Here is a 21,235-nt window from a genome sequence, read left to right on the forward strand (position 1 = left end):
TTTGTGGTTAAAAACTTAAGAGTTATCCTCTTCGGAAGTTTCATGTATATAAGACAGTATTGCTAAGTACAGTCACCACGCTGTACATTAAATCCTCAGAACTTATAATTGTATGTTTGTACCCTTTGGCAAATATCATCCCATTTCCACCCACCCCCCTACTGTACTGTTTCTGTAATTCTGGCTGTTTTAGATGCCACATATAAGTGATATCATACAGTATTTGTCTTTATGTGTCTGACTTATCTCACCCAGCACAATGCTCTCAGGATCTATGCTTATTGTCACAGTGGCAGCTATGTCTTCTTTCTTATAGCTGAATAATATTCCATTGTATATATACCCCACAACTTCTTTATTCACTCATCTGTCATTGGACAGCTAAGTTGTTTCCATATCTTGGCTTTTGTGAATAATGTTGCAATGAACAAAGAAGTACAACTATCTCTTCGAGATCCTGATTTCATGTCCTTTGGATATACACCCAGAAGTGGGATTGTTGGATCATATAGTAGTACTATTTTTAATTTCCTGAGGAACTTCCATGCTATTTTTCATAGTGGCTGTACCAATTCACATTCCTACCCAACTATGCACAAGGATTTTCCTTTCTCCACATCTTCACCAAAACTTATCTCACCTTTTTGATAATAGCTATTATGATAGGTGTGAGGTGATGTCTCTATTGTGGCTTTGATTTGCATTTCCCTGATGATTAGTGATGTTGGGCATCTTTTCATGTACCTGTAGGTCCTTTCAAGATCAGTTTTATGTCTTCTCTTGGAAAAATGTCTATTCAGGTCCTCTGTCATTTTTTAAATGGATCAGTGTGGGTATTTTTTTTTTTCATTGGTTTTGCTAACTTGTAAAGGTTTCTTACATATTTTAGACATGAAACCATTATCAGATATATGATTTGTAAATACTTTCACTCATTCCATGTGTTGCCTTTTCATTTTGTTTTTTTCATGTGCTGTGCAGTAGCTGTTTTGTTTGACATGGACACACTTGTTTATTTTTGCTTTCATTGCTTGTACTTTTGATGCCATAGACAAAAAATATTGTCAAGACCAATGTCAAAGAGTTTTTTTCTGCATGTTTTCTTCTAAGAGTTTTATGGTTTTAGGACTTATGCTTGAGTCTTTACTTCTTTTTAAGTTAATTTTTGTGAGTGGTGTAAGATAGGGGTCTAATTTCATTCTTCCACATGTGGATAATCTAGTTTTCCCAGCACCATTTATTAAAGAGACTATCCCTTCTTCATTGAATACTCTTGGCTCTGTGTCAAATATTAGTTGACCATATAAGTGGGGGTTTATTTCTGGGCTCTTGATCTTGTCCACTGATCTGTTTTTATGACAGTACCATACTATTTTGATTACTATAGCTTTTTATTACCATTTGAAATCAAGAATTGAGATATCTCCAGATTTGTACTTCATTCTCAGGATTGCTTTGGATATTTGAATCTTTTTTCTGGTTCCATAAAAATTTTAGGATATTTTTTTCTAATTCTATGAAAAATGCCATTGGAATTTTGAAGTAGACTTCACTGAATCCTGCACTGAATCTATAGATGGCTTTGGGTACTTTGGACATTTGGGCAATATTATTTCTTCCAGTCCATGAACACAGGATATCCTTCCATTTATTTATGCCTTCAAATTTTTTTCATCCAAGTCTTACAGTTTTTTCTGTACAGTTCTCTCATCACCTTGGTTAAATTTATTCCAAAGTATTTTATTTGTTTTGATGCTACTGTGAATGGAATTATTTTCTTAATTTATTTTTCAGATATTTTGTTTTTAGTGTATGGAAATACAATTGACTTCTATATGTTGACATTGTATTCTGCACCTTACTGAATTTGTTAATTAGTTTTAACAGTTCTTTGGTGGAGTCTTTAAGATTTTCTATATAGAAGATCATATAATCTGCAAACAGAGACAATTTTATTTCTTCCTTTCAGATATGGATGCTTTTTATTTCTTTTTCTTGCCTGATTGCTCTAGCTAGAACTTTTAGTACTGTATTGAATAAGTGGTAAGAGAGGGCACCCTTATCTTGCTCCTGATCTTAGAGGAAAAGCTTTCAACCTTTCACCATTGAGTATGATGTTAGCTGTGGGCTTGTCATACATGGTCTTTATTATGTTGAGGTATGTTTCTTCTATATCCTATTTATTCAGAGTTTTTATCATGAAAGAATGCTGTATTTTTTCAAATGCTTTTGCTGTATCTATTGAGAGGATCATATGATTTTTGTCTTTTATTTCATTAATGTAGTGTATCATATTTATGATTTGTGTATATTGAACCATCCTTGCATGCCAGGGATAAATCCCACCTGATCATGGTGCATGATTCTCTTAATGTGCTATTGAATTCAGTTTGCTCATATTTTGTCAAGAATTTTTACAGCTATATTCACCAGAGATATAGGCTTGTAGTTTTCTTTTCTTGTATTGTCCTTATTTGGCTTTAGTATCAGGTAATGCTGGCCTTGTAAAATGAGCTCAGCAGTGTTCCCTCCTCTTTGATTTTTTGGAAGTTTTGAAAGATTTTAAGGATAGGCATTAATTTCTCTTTAAATGTTTGGAAGACATCACCAGGGACACCATCTTGTCCTGGGCTTCTCTTTGTTGGGAGGTTTCTGATTAGTAATACAGTCTCCTTACTCATTATTACCAGTCTGTTGAGATTTTCTATTTCCTCATGATTCTAGGAATTTATCCATTTCTTCTAGGTTATACAATTTGTTGGCATATAATTGTTTATAATAGTGTCTTATGATCTTTGTATTTTTGTGGTATCAGTTGTAATGTCCTTTTTTCATTCTTGATTTTAGTTATTTCAATCTTTTGTCAGTTTTCCTTTGTCTCCCCATTTGTAATATCAGTCACCTTCTCCAGTCTTTACCAACTGACTTTGGAAGAGAAATACCATCAGTTCTGCTAGGGGGTCTGAGGCTTCTATGGATACACCTATTTCACACTTCTTGCTCCCTCTTGTGGCAGAATTCTTAAGCTTGTAAGCCTTCTCCCAGTCTGGCAGTGCACCAGCCTGCCGACATACTCCCTTTTGCTTTCCCAAATTTGTGGTCTCTTCCTGGCCCACAGATTGAAGACAGCTTTCTACACAAGCTCAGTAGCCACCTGCCAAAACTCACTCCCATCACTGTCAGGAGTGCACACAGAGAGCTGGCCACAGTAGCAATGTGTGTGGATGAGGTATGCAGTGGTGGGGGTGCTTAGGCTGGTTGGGGGCACAAGAGAGGTGTCCCAAGGGCTTGTGGGTGGGTTTCTTGATGGAATCTGTGACACAGTTGGTAGGATCCACATCCCTTTAATGCCCTCTAACAGTCCTATCATCTGCTGCTCTCCCACCTTCATCCTACGCCCCGTCATGCAGTTCGTGAATCAGTACACTGGAAAGTGAGAGCAGAATGGGCCTCCTTGGCAACATCCGACACAGCCGGGGAAGCTGGTGGTCCCTGACATAGTCTCACTTCTACAGAGGAAGAAATCACAGGCTGAGAAGGTCTTGCTTGGCACTGAGCTGTGCTGCCTTGGGGCAGGGTGATGCAGGTAAAGACAAACTGTTCCTCTTACCCTTTACAAAATGTCCACACTCACATTTTTTGTGGTAGTGGGGTGCTAGAAGCTCTGGGCTGAAAACCTGGACTTCCACGAGGCTCTCTCATCCGTGGATGACTGTCAAAGACAGTGTTTTCCAGAGGTTCCAGGACACAGCCAAGAGAAGCTGGATGAACACAGGCTGATGTAGGGTCCACAGCTGGAACTGAGGTCTGACTGGCTATGACGCGGTACACGGGTGGGCAAGACTCCTTCCCAGGTTACCTGGTGTGTGGTGCTATTTCCTACAGCTACCTCAAAGGCACTTTTGTCTGTGAATGAATTCTAAATTGCTATTATTGAGAGAAGTTACCAGCCAGGGCTATCTTATTCAGCCATACTGGTTACACCACTGCCTCATGGATATTTTCCACTTTGGGTTATAATCCAATACTACTTTATTTATTTTGTTGCTCAAATTGTCCCAGCTTTGGCCCCTGGGAGTTCTTTCAATTGGCTCTTGCGTCACTTTGCTATACCCCTCCCCTTCATTGTGGTCAAGTATAATTTTCCAAAACTATAATTAAACCATAACTTTTGGGGTTAACTTCTTTCATGAATGAAATCACTTGCATTTTTATAGTTAAGCAGCATAATGGCCCCTTTAAAATGTCCGTGTCCTAATCCTTGGACCCTGTGACTATGTTACCTTTTAGGGCAAAAGGGAGAGCTTTGCAGGTGTGATTAATTTAAGGCTCTTGCAATGGCCAGATTATCCAGGATTGTCCAGGTGGGCTATAATGTAATCATGGGGATCCTTATAAGAGAAAGAGGAAGGCAAGAGATCAGAGTTAGAGAGATTGGAAGACATTACACTGCTGGCTTTGAAGATGGAGAAAGGTGCTGAGAGCCAACAAAGGTAGGCAGTTTCTAGAAGCTGAAAAACAGAAGAGAACAGATTCTTCCCTAGAACCTCTAAAACAACAACAACAACAACAACAACAACAACAACAACAAAACATGTAGCCTGGCCAAATCTTGATTTTGGCCCAGTGAAACCCATTTAGGACTCCTGACCCCCAGAATTGTAAGACAGTAAATTTGTGTCGTGTTATGGCACTCAATTTGTGGTAATTTGTTAGCAGCAATAGGAAATTGACAGAATCTCTCCTAAAGGGAACATATTTGGCTTATCAGTTTCCTACAAGGTAGCATTTAATTTTACAGAATCTGGGCTCTCATTGTGAGTCAAAATTCCTTCCCCTAGAGAGCTGGGTTGACCCCTGGGTGGGCTTGACTGGACAGTGCTTTCAGATCATGTTGAAAATACAAATAGTAATCCTTCTGCTTTATGTTCAAGTTTTGAATAACCTTTCCTAACATCTCTTTGCTCTGCTCTTAGGAACCCACATACTTCCATTCCTCCTGTCCTTCAAAAATCTCTTTAGAAACCAAGTCTGGACATCAGACAGCATCATTCCTGAAGCTGGAATCTGTAGGTGCATATTTCTGGTTTTCTGAAGTAGCATACAGTACATATAAACACACTCTCTTCATTCTACTCTCCCTCCATGATGACTGGCCCAGCTAGACTGGGGTTGATTTGTTCACAACCTTATGGAAAAAAGAGTACAAAGTCACACACATAAATTTCTAAAATGAACCTCATAAAGGCAAAGGAAGAGTTGAACAGAGGAAATAAAAATTTTAAATCAAAGTATCATGAGCAAAGTAGAGATTTGACCTGAATCCTTCCAAAGCGGGGGAAAACTGCCCAAATATCAAATCTCATCATATGATAATGTCATTTCAAAGGCCTCACTGCGTAAGGAGCCCAAAGCTATCAAAGGCCCCGTGTAATGGGGTAATGTGCTCCTATACATCTACAGTGACACTGCAGTCTTCCAGAATCACGCTGCAAAAAGAGCCTGCCCTCCAGACTCCAACTGTTTGCTTTCACATTGGTCCTGCGGGCCCCACACAGTGATGGGCACCACTTTACGGGCTCCTGCCACAGTGGGGGTCTCCTTTCATCCCAGGGTATACCCTCAGGTGCTACTACCCTACATCTGGCTCCGCCCCAGCTGCCTATTGTTAAGAAACCCCAGATGACCTAGAACAATGGTTTTCCAACTTAAGCATTCATCAGGATCACCTCTAAAACACAGATCTCTGGGCTCCACCCAGAGTTTCTGATCCTGTGGGTCAGGGTAGGGCCCAAGAATGCGCAGTTCTAGCAAGGTCCCAGCAGATGCAGCTGCTGCTGTTCTCCAAGTACTTTGGAGAAGTGCTACCAGAGTCTGTGAGAAGGGACTTCCAGGGTGATGGAAATGTTCCATATCTTTATTGGCACATGTTTACTCTGGTGCATACATTTGTCAAACTCATTAAACTCTCCACTTAAAATCAGTGTATTTTACTGTGTGTAAATGATGCTTTAATAAAATTGATTTAAAACTTTTAAAAATTAATGGAATCATGTGCTCCTATAAATCTGCAGTGATATATCTGGTCAATCGTAATTCATTAATTATTTATTGAGTCCCTTCTTGGTGACATGCACTCCGGTAAATTCTGGGAATATATGGGGATATAAGATGATCCTGAAATTTCTCCTAGATGCCAAGAAGTTCACTGCCAGTTACAATATTATATACTAAATGGTAGAATAGGAGAAAATCAAAGCCTCATCGGAGATTCCACTAGAAATTAACACTCTCTCCCGATCACCATTCTTCTTTAAAAAACCTACCGAAGGCGCCTCCTTAGCGCAGTAGGCAGCACATCAGTCTCATAAAAAACCTACCGAGTCCACGGTCATGGCAGAGAAGGGGACATGAGGCACCATCCAGCTTCCATCCCCTGGGCCACAGCTGACTGGAGCAACTGTGACCCCTGACCCAAGCTGAATCGGTCCAGGTGTTTGGGATGGGGAGTTGGACATTGAGCCAGGTGGCTGTGGGAGCCACAGAGTTTAGGACTGAGGGAGCCACGTGTAAGCAAGGGAGGATAACTAAGGAGACCAGCAGGGAAACAAGAGACCAAGGTCCTGCAGACCTAGGTAGATGGCCGACATGGTTCTGGTTCCTCGGAGGCCCAGCTGTGTGTACCCTTTCCACAGAGCCCTGGGAGTCTCCTGGAGCAGTGATTCTCAATTGCAAATGTGCAGAAGAATCATCTGGCCAGTCCTTCAGGCTCCTGGTAAAGCAGGTAGGCATGGCGTAGGGATGGGGGCTTGCAAAAAACACCCAGGTGATCCTGATGTGCGTAGTCTGTAGATTACAGACTATTTTGAGAGAGAGTATGAGCGAGCGGGGGAGGGCAGAGAGACAACTGCAAGCAGGCTCCACACTCAGCTCAAACCTTGACGCAGGCCTTGAACTCACGAACTGAACCGTGAGATCATGACCTGAGCTGAAATCAAGAGTTGGATGCTCGATCGACTGAGCCCCTAACTTAAACCTCTTTCAGTGGGGGTCTGGTTCTTAGAATCAAAAAGCTCTAATTAAGACAGTTCACATTGCCTAATTTGGGAAATTAAGAAAAGCCTGACACAAAGTAAGATGTGCGCCTTCGGTGATGTGAGTGAATCAGGGAAGTGAAGTGCGTAGGTGTGCAAGGCTGGGGAGGGGGCTTGGGAGGAAGGAGGGGGAGGAGTTGTGCGATAGACCTAAGTGCAATCTCGAGGGCTTTTGGCAGCCATTTTCTATTTTCTCTCAGACCCTTTTTCTCTCTAACTTCTCTGACCTTTCTAGAGTCAAAACCCAGCATTTTAAAAGAGCATGTAATGCAAAAGCCTACAAGGAAAGAGTTTTGGGCTTTCAGCCCTAGGACTGGGCGTGGGATGCCTGCCAGGAGCCACTCTGTGTGAGACCTGAGAAAGCCTGGAAGTGTGAGGGTGCAGACATCCAGGAGGCAGCCTGGCCTCGAAGGGGGACAAGAGCCCATGGACAAAAAGACTCTCCTTTTCCTCCCCACAGGTAGAAAATTCTAAGGTGCATTTTATATGGCATCTCAAAGCATCCCCAGTGGGACAGAGATCCGGTTGCCCACAGGTGATGGTCTGCACCCTTCTTCCCTACTCACACAATCCCCGCTCAGGCTCAGGGAGACCTCTTCCCAAAATAAACCATGGACACCCTTGTCTTCTCTGCTGTAGGGGAAGCCCAAGCTATGACAGGCAAACCGCCATAACGAGGAAAGAGAAGAATTAAAGTCAGAAAAAATATTAGAAGGGCTTGTCACCCCCTCCTGGTCTTCTTACCTGGAATGTAAACGGGGCTCGTTTGGGCCCCCAGGACTCTCACTTTTTCCACTTGGTTCTAGATATTCCCTAGAGGAGACTCCTAGTTCTGTCTGGAGTCAGTACATATTTTACCCTGGAGATCAGCACTTCCAATCCTGCTTGTGTTCAAGGTCAGATGAAAGTTCCCTGAGTGTAGCTCGACAGAGATGACTTAGATGAAGTCGTAGCTGTTTGTGTGGGAAGCCGGCTCCTTTGGACAATGACCCAAGGCTTTGAGAGCAGCGAGTGGCACCCGGCGCGGGGCCCCCACCCCCCCTCACAATGGATGCTCACCCACTCTTGGGGTCAGGCCAGGCCCTAAGGCTGAAGAAGGCACTTTGATTTCTGCCTCTGAGACCCTCAGTGGCTTCATAACACAACGAACTTCTTGGCAGATAAACTTCCCAGTAGCCTCTTCCAGTCTGTGTTGTTTTCTTTGCCCACCACCCCCCCCACCCAAGCCCTGCCCTCACCCCCTCCCTTCGCATCTCTTTTAATTGGTTTGCCTGAAGAATGTTCTTCCTACTTCAAGCCCCCATCACCACTTGCCTGAAGCCTGGTTACACCTTCCTAGCTAACATGCTGCTTTTACTGATAGTCTCCACCTAGTAAATATCTCATGCAACTTTTTAAAAAATTGTGAGTCACATCATGTCACCTCTCTGCTTATAATAATACATTGGCTTCCCATTGTCCTTAGAATAAAATACAAACCAGGGGCACCTAGGTGGCTTAGTCAGTTAAGCATCCAACTCTCGGTTTCAGCTCAAGTCATGATCTCACGGTTTATGAGTTCAAGCCCCACATAGGGCTCTGTGCTGACAGTGCAGAGCCTGCTTGGGATATTCTCTCTCTCTCTCTCTCTCTCTCTCTCTCTCTCTCTCCCCCCCCCCCACCCGCCGCCACCTCTCTGCCCCTCCCCAGGTGCTCTCTCTGTCCCTCTCTCAAAAATAAATAAACTTAAAAAAATTTTTTTAAGGAATAAAATACAAAAAACTTTTAAAAAATGAATAAAATACAAACCTTCTACAAGACCCTCCATAATATAATCTTGCTTCATCATGCCCTCCCCTGCTCTCTAGTTCCAGGCCACACCCACCCATTTTCCATTCCTAAAACCCTCCTGGCACGCTCCTACTTCCTGGCAAGTGCATTAGCCATGCCCTCTGCCTGGCAATGCTCTCCCCCCAGAGGTTCACATGGCTGGCTCCTTCTTGGCCTTCTGGCTCAGCTGAAAGATAGACTCCAAAAACAGTATTTCTTCCAGAGCTAATCCAAAGTAACACTTCCTCTCCAAATAACACTGTCTCAATCACCTACGTTATGATCCCCAGGGTCACTCACACAGTTGCTGTAGACACTTAACAAATGTTTCCTGAATGACTAAATGGATGAATGAACCCAACTGCAGGTTGTGAAATCTGTACATGTTTGGGGCACATTAGTTACTTCACTTATTATTCTGAGCTACTTTCTCACTTAGATTCTTCGGATGCAAGAGGAGTTTGTAAATATGAGACTAGGGTTGGTCTTTACACTCAAGTACACATTTCCTGGCTATAGCTCCACTGATACCTGCTGCTGTTGGAGAGAGACACATTTGAGCTGGAAGCAGAAATAAATCCCTTCCCCGTCCTCCTGCATCCCCATCACCAGCCATTACCTCCCACTGACACAGCCTAATCAGAAGCCAGCTAAAAGTGAGAGTGACAGATGTAGCTTGTAGCCTTGTATCCCGCATCCCAGTTCAGAGGAGAGGAAGATGGGCCTGGAGATGAGAATCAAAAGATGAATAACTAGGGGCGCCTGGATGGCTCAGTCGGTTAGGGATCCGACTTCGGCTCAGGTCATGATCTCACAGTGCGTGAGTTCGAGCCCTGCATTGGGCTCTGTGCTGACAGCTCAGAGCCTGGAGCCCGTTTCAGATTCTGTGCCTCCCTCTCTCTCTGACCCTCCCCCATTCATGCTCTGTCTCTCTCTGTCTCAAAAATAAATAAACATTAAAAAAAATTTTTTTTAATTAAAAAGATGAATAACCAGCAGAGTGTCGAGCTTATTAACTCAACAGAGATTACCAAGGGGCTGCAAACCTCAGGTTACCTCACAGGTTAGTTTTTCCAAGATCCCTCCTCTGTGGGAACAATCATCGGGAATCCATCCACATATTCAGAAAAGCAGAAAACAAGAAGTATTACTGTATTTGGGGAAAAAAAGAAAACACCTTCCACCTCAAGCAAAGTCCATAAAATAACAAACGAAAAAAAGTCAGAATAATTAAGCACCAAAATGTTCAGTCATGAGTAAGTTCAGTGGGCAGAATGGTGCTATCAGATTACTCTGTTGAGAAGGCAGACTGGGCATTTGCAAAAAGGATGAAGAAATGAATCCAGCCCCACAAGAAGGTGAGAGAATTAGCTTTGTAGCCCTGTAGCATGGTGCTTCGAACCTTCAAGGCTACTGAAATGCTTCAGGTAAAATAAGGCCAAAGCCAATTAATACACATAAAGCTGAAATGGTGGGGAGGGGTGAGAGGGGGAGGAGCTTTGGGTGGCACTCAAGTATTCGTGTGGGGTAGCCATTTCCAGAAGAAAGCACATCCCTATACCTTCTACTTGGCTATCCTGAGCCCATGGCTGTTGCTAAAGTCACAAAGTGGTGTTGAAGCTCCCTCCAGCCATCGTACCTGTGTTCTGGGCAGCGGCAGAAGGATGACAGAAAGGCAAAAAGAGCATGCGTCCCATCTGAGTCAGCTCCCAACTGGGACCCCCCCAGAAGCTCCACAAAACACACTTACACTTCACCAGCCAGCACTTGGCTCCCACCGCCATATTGAATAGGGCGGGAGAAAGGGAAAGGTAGTCTCTCAGCAAAGCATACTACCGCCTCAAAGAAAACTGGGGGTCTGTTACTAAGAATGGAGGAGGCGGAAATCAGGTAAACCACTGGCAGTGGTCACAGACACGAAAGATGCGGCTTCCCAGTTAGCCCGGGGAAGAGTGCTGGAAAGAAAGATACTCAGTCTCCCCTGACAGGCACACTTTGCCTGTACTTGCTACTCTCCACACCTACCCAGGGTGTGCGTCGTGAGGGATCAAAAGGCACCACCCCAGGGGGGTCTGTCCACGTCATCATCAGACATATCCTCTGCTTCACTAATTAGACTATATCCTTTACTTGAGGTAAGCGAATGCCTGCTACCCACAGTGGTCTGAGGGAACATACGGTTTTTGCTGACCTGCTAATTTACCATGGATGACCCAAACTCGCTAGAAATTTGGACAATGAATTCCAGACCTCAGAGCCAGCAGGTATAAGGTTACTAATACTGCCTTACTGCCTGAGTGGTCAGCAACAATTCAGCATTGTGAATAATTAATAATGATACGATAACATCAATAACCATCTTCCATTGATTGCTGACCATGTGCCAAGCATTGTGCCGGGCATTTTGCCCCCAGAGACTTGCTTTGGAGTATTAAATATGACAATGCATCCCACAGCCTCAGAAAATGTTTAGATTAATCTCTTATTTGACATCATCCAGTTAGTAAGTGGCAGGGTAAACCCAGGTCTTCCTGGCACCAACTCCCATGATTTTTTCTAGTAACTGCCATTGATTTAGGCTAAGTCATGTGTCAAGCCTTTGTATCAGTTAAAATATAGGTTCTTGGTTTTTAACAAAGACCAGGTAAGAGTTGTTCAGTTAAGTTCTGGTTCAAATTCAAGTTCAAGTAGAGGGTGGTGGGGCAGGGGCAGGGGCTGGTAGTGTAGCTGTGCTCCATACAGAGAGGGAGGGACCTGGACCTCTTTAACCTTCATGCTCTGCCATCTCCTGGTGTTGGAAGTCATAGAGAGGATGTGACTTCTGGGTGACACTTAAGCTGGATCCAGACCATCAGTGGCTCCATAAGCATCCTGCTCCCACCCTCCGCCGCCAGCATTCCCTCAGTAGGGAATGCCCAGCATTCCCTCAGTAGGAGCCATTTCAAGGACTCAGCCTTCAGAGGGTGCAGTGGTCTGCCTCCTTCTTCCATTTCTTCTTGACCTCCATTTAAGGGGGCCAGATTTCACCTGGGGAACTCCCAAGGTTGCAAGCCAATGACTGGATTATTGCCCTCATCCCCATGTTTGAAGATGGCTCATTACTTCTTCCTTGTTCCAGAGCTTAAGGCAAGGAGAGAAGAACAAATAGAAGGTGTTTCCTTCTAATGCTAACAACTAGAACATGCACCCACCACTTCCTCTCCCATTCATTGAGGTGGATTAGGTGGAACTTGGTCACATGGCCATACCAGACACAAGGGAGGATGGGAAATGTAGTCCCTACTATGGCAGCCAGAAGCCCAGAGAAAACCCAAAGGGTGGAGGTTGTTACTAATAGGAGGAAGGGAACAAAAACTAGACTCTGCCATATTCCTGGATTGCATCACATGAAGAAAGGAACAATCTGATCTTCTGGTTCAGAGGGAGAGATGGGCACTGCCCCCAACAAGACCACACAAAATGGGGAACCCCCCCAACGGACCGAGGGAAGGTTGGAAGTGGGACAACCCAAAACTATAACAGCTGTAGTGCTCAGTAATTACATTTTGAAAGAAAAGCAAACCTTAAGAGGTGGCAGGAAAACAAGCTGTTATCATCATAAGAGAAACATAAGTCCTGGCTCATCATGTCACCCAAGCTACATTTATCCTTTCCTGTTTTTGGTTCACAATCCTTTTTCAAACGCTCCTTCCTCAGAGAACACAAGGCTGGCAAATTTTGGGTTTCTGAATGGAGGAAGTGGTGGCTGGTTCTGTGTGGAAGCACCCACTCCAGCTTTTTCCTCTGGACCCAGACCCAGGGGTAGTAGATACCTCAATGGACCTCAGATGCCTGGAGCCACCAAAGAAACAGCCCAATGTGGAGGGCTGGGCAGGCCTGGCATTTATCCCACATTCGTGATCAACACATGCAAGATGACCTCCCTTAGGCCTTCCTCTAGGTGCCTGGGAACAATTCTAGGTCAAGTAAGGATTCACAAGACCCAGACTAAGCCCTCAAAAGTCCTCTCACTGTTAATTATGTACACAATCATACTATACCCTCCATAAATGGTGGCCCTAGGCCTGCCTCTACACATATTGACTGGTTCTAACATCCACGTAGCAGCTGCTGTCAGCACTCTTTCCCTTCTCCTTACTGCTTCTGGACTTACTTCTCCTTACTGCTACACTGCCCTGCTCCCAACCACCACACCTGCATTTATTTCTCTGCCAGGGCTTCCTCGGGCTGATGGTCCTACTTTGCCAAGCACAGGATACAAGGGAAGCCTGTAGGAATTATCACTCTTCCTCCCAGAAGCAGCCCTCAAATGGTGAGGTTATACACCTCAAATGGGTGTATAAACACCCCAGCTCCCTCACCCGTTGGATGAGACCACTGCACTGGGCTGCACTATGCTGCATGTAGGGACTGTGCTGGTTTCCAAGTTTCCACAGTGGGATGGAGCTCTCCTAGCCCACAGCGGCAGTTGGATTGATAACACACTTTCTGTGGGCCTTCTGTTCCTTGTCTCATTTCCTGACTTTGCTGCTGCTGTTTCTTGCACTTCCCAAATACACTGCTTGCAGTCTACCTCAGGATATGCTTCTGGACGGACGCAAGGAAGGCCAGCACTGTGAGAGGTAAGTTACAACAGGCTGGCACAGGCTTTGGAGTCAGCCGGACCCAGGTTTGGACCTGGCTTCATCACTTACTAGCTGAGTGATGCTGGGAAAACTATTGGACATGCGAGTGCCTCCATTTCCTCATCTGTAACATGGGGCTAATTATACCAACCTTGCAGGACTGTAAAACTTTAAATAAATCAGTTCCTCTAACATCCCTAGCATTGGTGATAGTACGTTACTGGCACTTAAGAGTCAGCTTCTGTTCTTTCTCAGGTCTGTGTTATGAATGAGGACAATGAGGCTCAGGAAAGGTTTCCTAACTTGTATGAGATTATAAATGGAGTTAAATGATGGATCTTGGGTTCAAACACAAATATATTTTTGGTTACAAATCTACTTATAACTTTCCCATTGAGTCTTATATATTTACGCCAGGGTCTAAATTTCCTCATTTGATGCCCAAAATCTTGCTAAATTTCAAATGCCCAGGTCTTCCTTCCACGCTGTGCTATGCAGACAACACATCTGGCTTCTGATTCTCAGAGATTCCCACATTCTAGTGCCATTCACACCCTTTGCTATTTACGTCCTCTGTCTGGGGGTATGGCTCTCCCTCCCTCATCCAGCTGTGACACTCTTCTACTTTGGGCATAAAGCTTTTTACAAGTTCACTTCTGATTAAAACAGTGTGAGTAAAAATAGATAAACACCCAGTGGAAGAAAGATGATGGGTAACTTAAGGCAGAGCAAATGTCCAGGAAGTGTTTTACCCTCAAACACAAGTGAGGCACCTTCTCCAGTTTCCCTATTTACCTTTGAGGACAGTGCTCAGAGCGTCAAATGCGGGGGCAACGCTGCTGAGCCCCTGCTTGAATGACAGAGTGGAGGCCCTGAAAGGGAAGAGGTACTGAACATTTCCAAATTCACTCCTTTAACTAACAGTGTTGTGTTACCCCACAGCCAGCTAAGTCCACACAGTGGCAAAGCAGAGGCACAGACAAAAAGGAAAACTGAAGTCAGGCTGTTAAACTTACCCAGATTTTTATAATTAGAAATCTAGAAACAAGTAATTGTCTTTCAGCATGCATTTAAATTCGGGGTCATTTTAAAAATATGATTTCATTGGGGCACCTGGGTGGCTCAGTCAGTTAAGCATCAGACTTTGGCTCAGGTCATGATCTCACTGTTCGTGAATTCAAGTCCCACTTCGGGCTCTGTGCTGACAGTGTGCAGCCTCCTCAGGATTCTCTCTCTGTCTCACTCTCTCTCTCTGTGTTCCTCCCCCACTCTCTCTCTCTCTCAAAATAAAGAAACTTAAAATCTATACATATATTTTATTTAAATGTGTGTATATATATATATATATATATATATATATATATATACTCACTCATAAGCATACATACACACACACACACACACACACATATATATATATATATATATATATATATATATATATACATATATATATATATACATACATAGGACATAAACTTTCAGGGGTTGGAGTTTGAAAGGTCCTAGGTGTGACCTACAGTAGGTGACCAGCTTAGTCTGGTTTGCCTGGGATTTCCCCAGATTTAGTACATCCCAGGAGAGTTCTCAGCCCTGAGGCAACCAGGTTGGTTGGTCACCTATTAGAAAACAAGCTTGATTCTCAAATCTCCTTTTTTTTGCACATCTCCTCAGGCAGTTTAAATCAATCCACCAATCACATTTCAGGGGTTCTGACTGCTTCTTGCAGAATACCCCATTAAATCGTCCCCACTTTAAGAATCCATAAGGATCTTCTATTGAAGAAATCAGAAATTCAGACACCTATGGGCAAGACTTCAGTGAATGAAAAAGGTCATTTGCACAAAAGCTTTCCATCTATTCTTTACTTACACAAGGAATATACTCCCAATTCTTCTGGACACTTACAGCCCATTCAGTCCTTAACCTTCCCTCTTTCAATAGTCATGGGATGGACAACTATTTCTCTACGGAAGAAAACTGCCCAAGCATGATGAAAAACAAGGGCAATTCTCATTTGGCCTGAGTGGTAAGGCCATGATTTTCTTACTCTGACTTCCTCCTGAAGGTGGCCTTACACAAGGATTCAACTGCAAGTAAGGTATTTCTCTGAGAGGTCATCCCAGGGAACACCAGTGGGAGAGTGGGGAAATGAGAAAAGCAATGAAACGCCATAAAAAGGGGAGTGTCCTATTAAGTCAACTATTGCTATGGGTGACTGGAGATGAACCCTATGGCAAAACTCTCGAAACAGGTGTAGAATAACACCTCAGTTGTCTCACCAGATGGGCAAGGGAGCTCAGGTGTCTGTGCACTGAACCCATCGTCATTGGAAAGGTGGGCATCAAATCCCTGGCACTCACTCCCAGTCAGAGAGAGTCCTCAGCAAGATGAATGCAGGTGCTGGCAGCTGGAGGTCAGGCTGGCCTGCACTGAAATGGAAGGGCAAGTCTATGGGCTGGGCACCAGTGACACCTGCTGCAGTAATCAACGATGGAACCCATGGGCCGCCATCACTCAGAACTAGCCAACTGTTGCCAGGAGGGAATGCAGCCAGTATTGTTAGAGCTTCTGAATTTTTAAAAGAAACCTGGAATCCAAAGGTTTTTTTGCGGAATCTGCTGATTCGTAATTGCCGATGATTAATTCAAATATTTTTTAAAATGCTCTAGGAGCTAACTAAGCTCTCTATAGGCAGAATTCAACCTGCGAGCAAACAATTCACAGGCACTAACCCAGGTGAACCCCCTTATTCTACAGATGGAGAAAGCAGCACCCTAGACGGAACTGATGTAAAGACCAGACTGCTACACCCAGTTCCCCGTAACTGCCAGCCAAGGAGCCCAGGTTTTCTCCTGACCCACTGTGCTGCCTTCACTAGCAAACTTCCCTCCTCCCTCCACACGTCCATCCTCAACTGGCCGCAGCCTGATCGCTGCCCTCCACTGCACTCAGAGCAAACGAAGTCTTGTTCTTTCCCTCAACTCATTACAATACTTAGTATCACTAGAGAGAAATCGGATTCCTTGTGATTCTTAACTTCACAGAAAGTTACACAGTGCTTATTTCTAAGTACTTTATATATAATTCTCTTGATTCTCAAAGCAACCCTACGATGTAAGGACCATTATTTTCCTAATCTTAAAAGAAAACCATGGCACAGAGAGATTAAGATGTTTGCCTGCATTCAAATAGTTAGTGGCAGAGCGAGGAGACAAATTCCAGGCAGTTAGCTCCAGAGTCCATGGGCCTAACCACCACTCATTCTACACTCACTGTCTCTGAACTACCTACCTAGTTAGGCGTTTAAAATATCCTGATTGGGAGGCGCCTGGGTGTCTCAGTCATTAAGTGTCTGACTCTTGATCTCAGCTCAGGTCACGATCTCACAGTTCGTGAGTTTCAGCCCTGCCTCGGGCTCTGCACTGTTGGGATTCTCTGTCTCCCTCTCTGTCTGCCCCTCCCTGTTCATGCTCTCTCTTTCAAAATAAATGAAAAAACTTTTAAAAATTATTTACATAAAATAATAAAAATAAAAATTAAAAATAAGTAAAATATCCTGACTGGTGGTCCTTTCCCCCATTATAATAGGAGTTAGCAAACTACTAGACCCATCATCCAACTCCTGCCTATTGCTTGTTTTTCTAAATAAAGTTTTACTGGAATTTAGCTTCCCCCATTATTTTATGTATTGTCTGTGACAATTCTTGCCCTAGAAAGACAGAATTAAGTAAGTGAACACAGACCATATGGCCTGCAAAGCCTAATACATTTAGTCTCTGGCCCTTCACAGAAAGTTTGCTGACCCCTGCATTCTGGACTCGCCAAGCATTCCTGATGGCAGGTTTCTTGATTATGTTGCTTAATCATAATGCAGAAAATCCTCTAATCCCCCCAAAGCCTTAGCATACACAGTGGTGAATTCACAGGTTAGAGTTCCAGAAACTGCAACTGTGCAGAATATATCTGGGAATCTAGGAATCAGCAAAAGTACCCTCAGAACCCCATTTAAGGAAAAAGATACCCATAAAAGAGGTAGACACCTAATCTTGCATACTTAACCCAGCGAAAGTCTTTAAAGCAAGGGGACAGACACAAATACCCAAACTGAGGCAGAGAGGAGAGAGCAAGAGGCAACTCTCATAAGAGCTATCAACAAGCATGCCTCATGGAGAGACAGGGGTTCAAATCCCAGCTCTACTGCTTACTACTACTTTCTTAAACTTCAATTTTCTCACCTGTAAAACAGGAAGGATAATCTCATTTCTTGGGGGTTAGGCAGATTAGCCAGGACTATAATGTACATGAAGTTCCTAGCACCCCACGTGGGGTTTGCTGACTACTCGGAGAAACCGTGTGATTAGGACTACCAGTTACTGTTAGAGAATAAAAATCGGTGATTATTTATACAGAGGCACTCAGCCCCACAATTCAGCTGTCAAAGAGTAACAGGATGATGGCAAGGAACAAAACGCAGTGTTTGTCATGAGGAGCCCAAATCCGGGAACCATCTACCCACATTTATATACTCCGTGTAAAAAAAGTAAAAAAGCATGTGCCATGTTTTCATCAAAAATAGTTCGAGCAAAAAAATAATGTGGGTAGGCAGAGGTAAGCTGTAATCACTTGGAAAAATCACTTTAGTGAAACAGATTATTTATTCCTTGACAACCCCAGATAAATGAAACTGTATAAGAAATGAGAAGAAGAAAGTCTGCCTTGTATATTCTGAAAGAGGACACAGTTGCACACCCCCCCTTATCATTATAGTGAAAGTATTTGCCGAATAGTATGAACACTTGTCGACAATCCATCAACTTTTAAATAGCCTTTATCTTGATCATTTTCAAATCTTTTCACTGAGGTCTAAAAAAAGACGAGCGATAGTTTTCTGGTATGCTTTTTCCAGGTGTAATTAAGCCTTCCTGCTACAAAGTACAAGAACCACTCGTGATCCAAACAGCTCAAAGCAGCCGAATCGCTGCAAAAAAATGATTTCTTACTCTTCATTTGTTTGAATCAAACTTTGGCCTTGAGAAAACGGGACACTCCCCTTTTTGTAGACAGTGACAATTCAGGTGGATTGAGAACACGAAGGTATATAAGACACTTTTTTTTTTTCACTTCAAAATGCATTGAATTAATTTAGCACAGTTGGAGCAAATTACCATGCTATGTCCTCAATTTACGTCTTATGGCCCTACTGGGCTGAGGCTCTACGTTGTTCCCAGTCTAGGGGCACATGGTATTCATTACTTGATCAGGATCTTGCATTTCAACTTGTCCATTTAAATGGATGCAATTAGTTCATTTGTGATGGCCTCAAATACCCTTATCTTTCCCAGCTTCTCAAAAAAGCTACGCTACCCTAATGTTTTGATCTTTGCCTCAATACTAAAAGGTTACTTGATGACAAGTTATGCCAAATATTATTTTTACTGCACAGCAAATAATTTTACTGAATTGTTCCACCAACACACTGCTGATAAGGAAGCCCTTTGTAAATGCACTTATTTTAAACACATTTATCTGGGACTTAAAAACAATTAAAAAATGAGAATAATACAATAGGGACAGATAAGGCACACGGGGCACACGTTTGATGGCTCGTAGCGTAAAGGGTTAGGATGGAAGCAACCTCAAGTGTCACCAGCCACTTGACAAACTCAGAGAGCTAATTAACACAGATCAGGTCAGTTGGCTGCTGAGATGAGATTAGAACTGGCCTTCCTGTTTCTCAACCCCTTTTTCCCCCCAGCTCCTCCTCCTTCATCTGGCATAACTGTACCATGTATTAAACCTGGATGAACCAAGACCAGGGTGGCTCTGTGAGCTTTGCACCTCCCTTTCGGGTTGCATATGGTCCTCCTGCTCTTTTACAATGACCGTATTGATGGGATGGGGTCGGTCAGGTGCAACAAGGGAAGCCTGGAAACAATCCTCAGGCTGCATCCATTGTCGGGTCCCCTACCGACACTATTGGCTGTTATAAGCACCAGCTGGAAGATGGATGCTGGTATTCCAGAAAGACCTTTTGAATCAGGCGGGGCTGTGACTGGCCCCATGCTGTGGCGGAGGCATAATTATTTCCAATAACTGTCTATCTAGGCTAGTTGGTGATTTCCAAAGGAAAGTGCCTCCTCGTTGTAACAAAACAGCCAGTGTTTATTTGGGTGGAGGGATGCATGTTTGAACTTATTTCTAATTTATGGTCACAATGCCAAAAACTCTGGTCTGTTAATAACTTACCTAGCAAGGCAGCAAGAAAAATAAACTTGTATAAATAACAATGAAGGATACACCACCTGACAATGTTGGATGTTTGCTGAGGATCTGTTTCAGGGGGCAATACTCTCATTTGAAGCACGATGGGCCATACGAAGCTCCTGGGAGGTATGCTCTCAGGAGAGAAAGCTAGACCTCTCAGGCTGAAACTGTCAGGGATCATAAAGAGCAGAGTCTCTTGCAGGATTGTGTCAAACAGCCCAGACGCTGTTCCAAGTTCAAATTCCGGGTCTGTCACTTACCAGCTGGGTGCATTTTGAAGAAGTCACACAGCCCCTCCAAGCCTTGGTTTCTTCCTCTGTAAAGTGTGGGGTACTGTGGGGCGCCTGGGTGGCGCAGTCGGTTAAGCGTCCGACTTCAGCTCAGGTCACGATCTCGCGGTCCATGAGTTCGAGCCCCGCGTCAGGCTCTGGGCTGATGGCTCGGAGCCTGGAGCCTGTTTCCGATTCTGTGTCTCCCTCTCTCTCTGCCCCTCCCCCGTTCATGCTCTGTCTCTCTCTGTCCCAAAAATAAATAAAAAACGTTGAAAAAAAAAATTAAAAAAAAAAAAAAGTGCGGGGTACTGTGGGTCACTGTGGAGACGGGTGCCACACACTGTACAAAAAGCACATGGCAAATGCCTGGCACTTCTGGAGACTCAAGAAAAGGGGGACTATTATTTCTAGGCAGGGGCCTATTCTTTGAAGAAACTGGTTATTCTCTCTTTTTTGTTTTTAATGTTTATTTATTTTGGAGAGACAGAATGAGAGAGAGATCACGAGCAGGGGAGGTGCAGAGAGAGAGAGAGAGAGAGAGAGTGACACACACAGAATCTGAAGCAGGCTCCAGGTTCTGAGCTGTCTGCACAGAGCCCAACGTGGGGCTTGAACTCACCAACCACAAGATCATGACCTGAAGAGAAGTCAGCCACTTAACCAACAGCCACTCAGACGTCCCCAGGCAGGTTATTCTAACTGAACGTTCCAGACTAATTCTGTGTTGATCCCATTATTGTGGAAATCTCCACTTTGCATATAGAGGCATTTTCTAGAGTCTTCCTTATTATTCGCACCCTTCCTCCTGCTTGGCAAGCCTGTCTTGGAACTCTCCACTTGCTGCCACACATCTTTCAGGCGGAAGGGAAACATCCCCCTCCTCCCCTCCTGCCATCCTGCTGCAGCGGCTCTGGGCAGACCTGCACCTGTACTTGAACCTCTCCCTTCCCGCCAAGCTTTCTCTGCAGACCTCCCTGGTCCACTCACATCCTCTCTCCCCAACTAGATTAAGCTCCTGGGAGGCAGGGGATTGCCTTACCCATCTCTGACCCTTCCACAACTCCCAGCACATGTCCACGAACCTTCTAGGTTCTCTGATCCCTTGCTAGGCACAGTATGGTCCACAGATGAGCATCAAAAGCATCACCTGAGAGCTCGTCAGACTCTC

At 44.0% G+C, this 21,235-nt stretch overlaps 1 protein-coding gene across 2 annotated transcripts in view; it reads right to left on the reverse strand.

Annotated features, from left to right (window-relative positions):
- The window catches only part of FRMD4B (FERM domain containing 4B), a 321,761-nt gene that overhangs the window by 293,385 nt on the left and 7,141 nt on the right, over positions 1–21,235 (reverse strand). The gene's annotated exons all lie outside the window — the stretch shown is intronic.

Source organism: Panthera onca, chromosome A2 (assembly GCF_046562875.1).
Source record: "Panthera onca isolate mPanOnc1 chromosome A2, mPanOnc1 haplotype 2, whole genome shotgun sequence".
NCBI lineage: Eukaryota > Metazoa > Chordata > Mammalia > Carnivora > Felidae > Panthera > Panthera onca.